Here is a 10253-nt window from a genome sequence, read left to right as displayed (position 1 = left end):
CCACCATACACGCCGCTTCTCCATGCGTCAATGAACAATATCCACCGCTTCTCCATGTGCCGATGAACGATATTCGTTGTTTTTACTCGCTAAATCAGTTCCGAAGCTTCTCCATCTCACAGAGGCACTATATGACAGATTTTGTCGGAAGATTGCAGTCTCAGCCACAACGAACGATGACTGTTTTGGAGTTGCAGATCTTCTCGTAGAAGCTGGTCGAGATTGCGAAACTATGTCGTCGATTTTCAATGTTCCCAACAGTGTGTGATGTTTCTTATTTGGAATTTTCACTTCTAAGTGATTTTGACAATAGGGATTGAGCTGTATTAATTTGTTAGGTTCATGGATTCAGTTGAGTTTTTTGGATTCACGGATTCAATTAAATTTTTTGGATTCCATCTTATATGAGTTTTTATTTTGTGGATTTGAGTTTTTAAAATTGAAATTATATGGATTTGTTCATCAATTAAAAGATTGAGAGAGAAATGAATAAGAAACGAAGGAGAGAGAGAGTAAGAGGATGAAGGAAAGAGAGAAGATGCAGATAAAAATGAAAGAGAGATAATGATGGTAAAAAGAAATATCAAGAGATATAAAAGTAATTTAAGTATCTGTGAGTCTTTATTTTATTTTAAATAAGGTAAAAGTTATTGATGTGAAATTGTACCTTTAATTAATTAGGAGAGAGGAAAAATCAATATGGGTATTTTAGACATTGTATAAGGGTGGGTCCCACATTTTTAAATATGAGAGATGAAAAAAGGATGATGTGACGCGTTGACTGGCGTTGACCGGTCATTTTAACCGGTCATACACCATAGTGGGAGGTCACGTATAAGGTCGTATATATTAATGAGACAAAATGAAGGTTGTACACCAAAGTGTGAATTAGAGTAAAGATTGTACACCATTGATGAAATTTACCCACCTAAATTATCAACGTTAGGGGTAAAATTGCTCTTGGCTACTAACGTTAGGGATAAAATTACACTATTTTAAACGTTAGGGGTAAAATTGCTCCTGACCCAAAACGTTAGAGGTATTTTTGCACTTTAATCCAATAATTAATCTATTAATTTTTATATAATTACAAAATTTTCAATTTAAAGTTGTAAAACTTGTTTTATTAAAAAAATAAATGAAAAATATTTCAAAAGATTCTATAAAATTATACAATATATTTTTATTTCTAATAAAATTTTATATAAAAAAATTTAGTATTTCGTAAAGCTATTATGAAAAGGACATAAAGAAAAGGTAAGAATAGGGACTGGAGCGTGATATTGTTGAACTTGACTTGGTTCAAGACTTCAAGTGCAGCCCATAATTAAAAACAGAAACAGTGGTTTGAGTTTTAGAAATGCAAACCAAGTCAGAACCTTAAACCTTTTTTTTTTTTATTAATCAGTCAAATTATAGCATATGTTAGTTACTAATCTTTGAAGAAATCTGGAAAATCTATATCATGTTATTCATTGATTGTAGAGATGAGGTGTTCCTTTTCCACTCAATCATGCTGAATACAAAAAGAAAACACTATACAATTACAACAAGTCATTTAAGAATATTAGAACTCATGGTATATCCAACCATAGTATTTATTTATTTTATTATTGAGATTATTATCTATTATATTTACTAATAGTAAGGGAAGAGATTCATTCAATAATAAATTATTAATACAAATGAATTAAGGATGAGATTACGAGTGGAGAGATGTTCTTCGATTGAGAGTGAATAAAGACTTTTAGAGGATGATAATTATATGAGATAAATGAGATGTGATAGGAATAAAAAATGGAATGCTCTTTTATCCCATTTTGTTTTAGAGACGGGGCGAAGAGGAATGAGAGGGATAATATTATGGTCTTATTTCTCAAATCTTATACATATGGAGTGATATAAGGAGTGAGATAAACTATTGTAATTTTAATAGGATAGAAAATTCAATCTTATCACTGGTTATTAATCTGATGTAATTTAAGTAAAGATAATTTAGTAAAATATATTATTTTATCTTTATCTAACATATCAAACATGAAATAATTTCTAACTATTTTATTTTTATTCATATCCTAATCTTTTATCCTTATTCCTATTTCATTATCAAATATCAAGCGCTCATTTGTGATTTGTGGAGTGACTAAGAATCCATTAAAGTTGGATTTCATTCAAACTCCTCAAATTTAATTCACTATATTCATCAATGTCTTTCATCTTGATGGTAGATGGGATATTTCTTTGTGCCTCCGCAAGAGTAGTGGTCTACTAAGAAAAGAGACTTAGGGTCCGTTTGTTTTACCTATCCGAAATATTTTATATTGTTATTTTTACATAGTATAATTCATATATTAATTGTATTTATATAATATTTTAGTTAATAAAAAATAAATAAATACAAAAAATACAAATCCGATTAATCAGTAAGGGTCATGCAGGAATCCGCCCTGCTATTAATGTGGGGATTTTTGTTTCCAGAGTATGATCTGCAGCTCAAATTAAAGCTATGAAACAAGTAGTGGGTAAGCTAAAATTGGAATTGGCCCAATTCGCCGAATTAGAAGCCTTTGCGCAATTCGCTTCTGATCTAGATAAAGCTACTCAGAATCAATCATGTCCGTCCGATTAGCGCCTAGCATCTTTTACAACCTTGTTTTGAAAGGTCTAGCTTACTGTGGAAGATCCGGATGAAAGCTACTTATTTATTCTTGGAAGAAAAAGACAGTGATGTCTCGAATCTCGATGAGTAGGGGTGTTAACAAGTCGAATCAAGACTGCGCTTGGGTAGACTTGGCTTGGCTTGGCTCGAAAATGGGTGAGGTTTCGAGCTCAAAAATTTAGGCTCAACTCGAGCTTGAGAGAACCAAAGATAAGCTCGACTCGAGAATTGCTCGAGAATGAGATTGAGCTCAATTTTTACTTAGGTGTACACATGCTTACATTTTGTTTTGATTTTACTCTCTAATGAATGAAACACAAACTTTAAACTTAAAAAACAAATCTAACATATAGTTTACAATAAATTTAAAGAGGAGAACACCAACAAAATATGCCAACCATAATCACTATATATATATTAGTGAAAGACGATCGCGCAAGAGTGAAAATGGACTTCTAATCTCAACTAGGTTGGCACCAAAAGAATTAGGAACCAATCTACAAGGCCAATATTTGGCCTAATACATCCCCAACCTTTTGAAATTGTCCAAAAATTGTAATTGACATTTGAACGTCAAAATGTTACAACTAACCCCCTTCAACTTGCTTATTTGGAACAAATAACCCCTCAAATGTCATGTGGCAGTGCGTGATAGTAAGGAGTTAGTTATAACATTTTGAAGTTCCAATCACGCGCTTTCATGTGGAATTTGAAAGGTTATTTGTTCCAAATAAACAAGTTGAAGGAGTTAATTGTAACGTTTTAAAGTTTGGGAGGTCAGTTGCAGTTTTTGGACAAATTTAAAAGGCTATGGATGTATTATGCCCCAATATTATTATAAAATGAAAGAATAAAAAGAATGAAAGGAATCGAGAGAATCAAAATTCCAGGCAATAAGCCTGATTAAAAAAAATCTAACATAGTCATATTGTAGTCATTATAAACAAAAAAAGAGCAAAAGGATGGAAATGAGGGCCACCGGTGGTCTCTATCAGCGGAAGCAACAAATTTTGAGAGACAATCGGCTATCGAGTTACCCTCGTGATAAATGTGTGTGAAACGCACAATGTTGGAAGATGTGATCTGCAGACAGTCTAGCCAATCCTATAGAAGATCCCATAGGACAGTTAGAGAGCGGTTTGCAAGGAGGCCGATGATAGGAATCACTTTCGATCCATAAAGGAAAGGAAACCATTGTTATTCCGACGCTTTATGAATAGCATAAATAATCCCCTTTAATTTTGCGTAATTTGAAGTTTGATGCCAAGGGGAATAGCAAACAGGGCTGACTCTAGTATTTTAGAGACTCTAGACAGGGTAGGTCCTGATATTTTTATGGGCTTTAGGCGAAAAAAGAGATAAAGAATCTCTTAATAAAAAAATTATACTTAAAAGTTTAAAATAGAAATTTAGACCTATTTTAGACCTAAAATATCATATTATTTGATCATTTTCTAGGTATGAATGAGTATTATAAGTACATTTAAAAAATTACTATATACATTAAAAAACAATTTGGGCCCATTTTAGCTCAGGCCCTAGGCGGTCGCACTCATGCCCTATGCTCAGAGCCGGTCCATAAACATTTGGGCTGAATTATTGTCCTACTAGATTATAATTTTCATTTTGAATTTGTAAAAAAAAAACTCAGCATAAAAAATATGATCCGTACAGGTTGTTATGTAATTAACTCAATATGTTATATTACAAAAAAATTATTTTTTATTAAATCACGTCATAAAATTCAAATACCGAGCCCAGCCCATATAAGACTACAAAAAATACATATATTATTTTTAAGGATAAGAAATGGTTTGCGATGGTCTATAAATATTCAGGCATTCTTATAAATTATTGTCCTACTAGATTATAATTTTCTTGATTTTATAAAAAATACTCACCATAAAAATTTGATCGATACAGGTTGTTATGTAATATATCGTAACAAGTAAATCAATATATATTAGTTATTTTATAGATTGAATATATATTAATATTTTGGTTTAAGGAAAAAGTTAAGATTATAAAAAAATAATTATTAAAATTATATAATATTAATAATCATAATAATAAAAATAAAAATAAAACATATATGAAAAATGAAGATAAACGAACTTTATATAATAATAAGAAAGAAAATTAAAAATAAAAGAAAATGAGAACTAAAATATATAACTTTTTTAAGGATCAAACTCTCACTATCTCAATTAACTCTACTACATCTTTACCATTCAAGCTAGCACTGTATTTTGCTATAAATTCAAGTCTACATCAGTTTGAACCGTAGTAATTTTAATAATTATCAAATTTGAAAAAAAATTCCGATCAGACGCCCTAGGTGGCCGCCTGTGCCGGATGCCCCTAGAGCCGGCGCTCATAGCAAAACATGCCTTTGGGAATCCTCTGTAATTTCAAAATATACCTCCTGCACCTGACTGACATGTGTTTGCTGCTCCGTCCGGGCCCGTGTACGGGTGGCGGAATCCAGAGAACCACCACAAAATGTATCAAAAGAATGTCTTTCTCTACAGATGAGGTCAAAATACTTCCCATTTTACAAAAAATGGCCTCTTTGATGCCCTTCCAAATGAGGTTTAATGTGGAAGATATAGTACCAGTGGCGGAGCCAGGACCGAAACTTCGGAGGGGCTTGACCGTGTTAGAATTTTTTTCACAAATCACTTCATTTTTTATACCAACCTACTGACTATAACTAGAGTTCTGACCAATATTGTCTATGGCAAATGAGATTGTTCGAGATAGCATTCTCGACTCAACACCTTACAAAGCTAGTTTAAATAGAGATAAGGTACTAGAATATGTCTATGGTTTTTGGGGAAGTATCAATTTAAACTCCACGTACAAAATAACACCAATATATGCTTAACGTTTAAAAAAGGTACCAATTTAGGCTTCGATAATGGAACGGGACATGTCATTGATATTACTCCGTTAAGTTGTGTCAATCGTACCTGGAGGGAGAAATAAGAACTTAACGGAGTAATAGAAATGACGTGTCTAATCCGTTCTCGAGGCCTAAATTGATACATTTTTTAAACGTTAATGTTATTTTATACATGGAGCCTAAATTGATACTTCCTAAAAACAATAGACTTATTTTAATAGCTTATCCTATTTAAATATGCTCTCAAACCTTTTAAATGCAATCGGAACAAAAATCTTTTTCTTCCATATTAAACCATCGCACTTGGATGAGGTTAAAAGAGGCTAAATAATTAACTTGCATAAATTTAGTACGAAGAAGTAGGAAAATTTAAAGGTTAAATGGAGATTAATCGAAGGTTGTCCTTATTGTATGTTGTTAGGTTGAAAATCGAGAGTTTATAGATTGAAACAAATTGAATTTTATGAGTGGGGTAGAATTTGGTAAAAAGTAAAAGTAAATCTCAAATCAGAGTACAACAACCAATAAATATCTATATTTATGCCCATAAAAAGGGAGGTAATAAAAAACATTTCATAAAAAAAAGTAATAAAAAAACAGAATTAAAAGGAAAACCAGCTGAAGCGGCGCTTGGGAATTGCTGCTACTGTGGGAAAGAAAAACGCCTTCTTTGAGAAAGAAAAAAGCCAACAGTAATAAAAGTAGCAGTTGAAATGGAGGGCAAATATGTCTTTTTCCATTTTTTTTAATTAGGGATGAATGAAACGACGTAGTTTAGTTCATCCCTAACCTAAAAAAAAATAGAACAGAAAGATTGGAGCCCATCTTTCTGCAAGAACGCCATGGTTGGGGGGGCTCCCAGCCATGGCGATTTCAAGTTTTACCAGGGGCGGAGTATCCCTACTATGGGTTTTCCGGCGGCCGGAGGGTCCGCTGACCCTCCCCGCCCCCTCTGGCTCCGCCCCTGCTATTATAGTACCCAAGCATCCGTTGAAGATGAGGTCATGCCAGTTGGCCCAAAAACCAGCACAATTGCGTTTCTCAAAAGCACCAATATTTGTGAACTATGAAGCAGAAATAGTAAAGCTCATAATTGACGAGTGTGCCCTTTCCAAGAAACCAACCGGTTTAGGATTTTGTCCGCGAGAGGTTGCAAAAATTATTTTTAAGAGGCCCCAAAAAATAGCGAGATGCCTAAGTAAATAAAAGGGAACTGGCCCTGATGCATATGCAACTTCAATCTGATATTAGCTACTCTCCCATCAGATAAAAAATTTAGATTTCCTTTTGTTAATAACTTGACCAGAGAGGCTACTGTAGATGGATAAAATGTTGTTTATCTCACGAACATTACAGATGTTGGCTTTAGCAAAGAGTAGTAAGTCATCAGCAAATATGAAATGAGTTGGGAGATTCAATTGACAACTGGGATAAGTGGGAAGTAACCTCAGTCTTTTCTGTTAATAACAATTGACAACTGGGTTTATGACATAATCCAATCAGTGAACTGCTGACCAAAGCCGAATGAGTGAAGGACCACCAATATAAAAAATCTCAAATGCCTTGTAAATGTCAATTTTAATCGCTAAGTTCCCTCTAAAACATTTGCGGTTCAGAATGTTAACACCCTCAGATGGTCCAATAATACAAGCAGAATTAGAACAACCTTCGATAAAAAAAAAAAAACCACAACCTAAGGAGGTAAGTTTCTAATCCATCCATGTGCTCCAAATACCATTCAATTTCGATATAAGGTATGCGTGTCTCCATAGACTTCCCCCGTGGCGAGGGAGATATGACCAACTACTGAAAACGTGCCATAACAAACTAAGAGCTGAAGAATGATCATAATAAAAGAAGATGAAAGAAAAGTTACAGATGGAAGACACAAGAAAGGAAGAAGAAGAAAACGAACAGTCCCTCTCTAAAATCCAAAGTGTTCGAACTAAAGAGTCTTTGACTCTTCATCCCATCTTATCTGTCTAAGTTGGACCCTTCAGTTTTCAGGTGGTCTTTGCGCAGTCATCAATGACAACTTAGTCTTTATCCCCAAATGGCACATTCCAGAAACTGCTTATCATACTTACCCTATGTCTCATTTCACCCAATCTCTTATTCCTCAAATCATCACCATTAAACTGAAGCCCTACAATCAATGGCAGGATTGGCACCACATGTCACTTGTCATTGTGTCCTTTAATTACTTAGTGTAGTGGTTTTCTTGTTGAGCAAACCTAGGCAGAATATAAATATGCAAGAGCATCATATATTTGAAGGTAATGAGAATTAAAAAGGTGTAATTAGACATTAGTCTATTACCTCATTCACTTGTACATGGTATCAGAGCAAACACCATTTTTCCTTTGAGCTCCAAATCAAAACAATATGGCAGCTCCCATAATCAGCTCAAGCAGCCCCTACCATCAATGAGACACCGACGCTGGCTCTTGTCTCACAGGTCTTGACAGGACCCAACTACCATCAATGGTATCGGACAGTCAAAATGGCCCTAATATCAAAAAACAAGTTCTCTTTTATGGATGTCACCATTACAGCACCAGCTGTTGGAGACAACATGTATAACCAATGGGAAAGATGCAACAACATGGTGATGTCGTTGATTCACCATGCTCTTTCCCCCTCAATCGCCAGAAGTATTATGTGGCTTGACAAAGCCGATCAAGTTTGGGCAGACTAGAAGGAGCGATTCACACAAACTGACTCTTTGAGGATTCTAGAGCTGCGAAGGGAAATACATGAATTACAATAAGGAAACGGAAATGTCACTGAGTATTATACGAATCTTAAAATACTCTATGACGAACTAACCAATCTCAGGCCCATGCTGAAGTGCTTATGTAGGCCAGCATGCAGTTGCAGTGCCTTTAGAGTGGTGCGTGATCAACATGATGTGGATCAGGTAATGACATTCCTCCAAGGCTTGAATGAAGCTTATTCAACCATTTGCTCGCAAATCCTCCTTATCGAGCCTTTTCCGTCGCTCAACAAGGTGTTCGCCTTGGCTATTCAACACGAAAGAAAGATAGGTCTGACCCCTGCAAAACAAATCGAAGGCAATGAGAACATTTCGTTTGCTGGTTTCACGAACTAACAACACAAGCAAGGAAACTATCGAGACAACTCAAAATTTCCAAATCGCAAGGGGAACAACAACAAAAATTCATCCTTATGCACCTTTTATGGCAACACGGGTCATACGGAGGACATTTGCTTCAAGAAGCACGGGTACCCACCAAGCTATGGAAATAAAGGGAGAAACAACACCTTTAAAGCACCACAGGCAAGAGCCAACGCTGCAGTAAACTAGGGCAGAGAAGGATCAGATTCAGCAGATGATGATAACTCCCAAAGCGAAAAGGAACAATTCATTCTTACCAAGGAGCAGTATCAGAAACTAGTTGCACTCCTACCACAGAAATTCACAGCTTCAACCAGCAGCGTCAATACCTTTGCTAAGGATAACCTTTCTGGTAACGCTTCTAAAAACTCTCTCAATAAAACTGCTCCATCCCATTGGATCATTGACACAGGAGCTACGGATCACATTGTATGTGATATCGGATTTTTCAGCTCATACACAAAGATAGAAAATTGTTGGGTCAGTTTACCAAATGGGGAAAAGGTTAAGGCAGAGCATATGGGCACTGTCCCATTAAGTCTAACATTCATCTTAAAAAGAGTGTTATGCATACCTAATTTCGATTACAATCTGATTTCAACTAGCAAGTTGTTAGAATCGAATGACATGTGCATTGTTATAATCGGGTCAATATGTGTACTACAGGATGCCAAGAACTGAAAGAAGATTGGCTGGGCTAAGGAACAAAGCGGACTATATCATTTAGAATTTCCATTACCGAATGTAGTCAATAGTGTTTTTGATGTTTCATGTTCAGTTAAGGCAAATGTATGCCATCCTTCTTATGAGAGATTAAAAGCCTTAGGAATTCCCTGTAATGATTACAAGTCATTCAAAGAAATGCCATGTGATGTTTTTCAAAGAGCCAAACAAAAGAAAATGCCTTTTACTTTAAGCAACAACATAGCAAAATAGACTTTTGACTTGATACACGTTGATATATGAGGGCCTGTTAAGGAATCACACTTAAACAAACGGTATTTCCTAACAATTTTGGATGACCACAGTAGGTACACTTGGATATCGTTGCTACACGATAAAGGTGAAGCCAGTCAAGCGCTACAATCCTTTTGCAATCACATAAGCAAACAGTTCAATTGGAAGGTGAAGACAATTAGGTCAGAAATGGACCGGAGTTCACAATGAAGAACTTCTATACAAGCAAAGGAATCATACATCAGACATCGTGCACAGAAATGCCCCAACAGAATGGATGCGTTGAACGAAAGCACCAAGACATAATGAACACGACACGAGCACTCATGATCCAAAGTTTAATGCCAAAAGCCTACTGGACAGAAGCTACAAGTCACACAGTCTATCTTATCAACAGACTGCCATCTACGCCTATACAACAACAAACACCGTATGAGCGTGTCTATGGAGAAAAGGGAAACATCGAGAATCTCAGAGTTTTCGGGTGCTTAGCCTATGCTTCGACCATTGACAGACAGAAAAACAAGTTTACAAACAGAGCCATCAAATGCGCCTTTTTAGGCTACCAGAACAACATTAAAGGGTTCAGACTG

The sequence above is a fragment of the Euphorbia lathyris genome, chromosome 6 (genome assembly GCF_963576675.1).
Source record: "Euphorbia lathyris chromosome 6, ddEupLath1.1, whole genome shotgun sequence".
Taxonomy (NCBI): domain Eukaryota; kingdom Viridiplantae; phylum Streptophyta; class Magnoliopsida; order Malpighiales; family Euphorbiaceae; genus Euphorbia; species Euphorbia lathyris.
Note: the sequence above shows the minus strand (reverse complement) of the source record.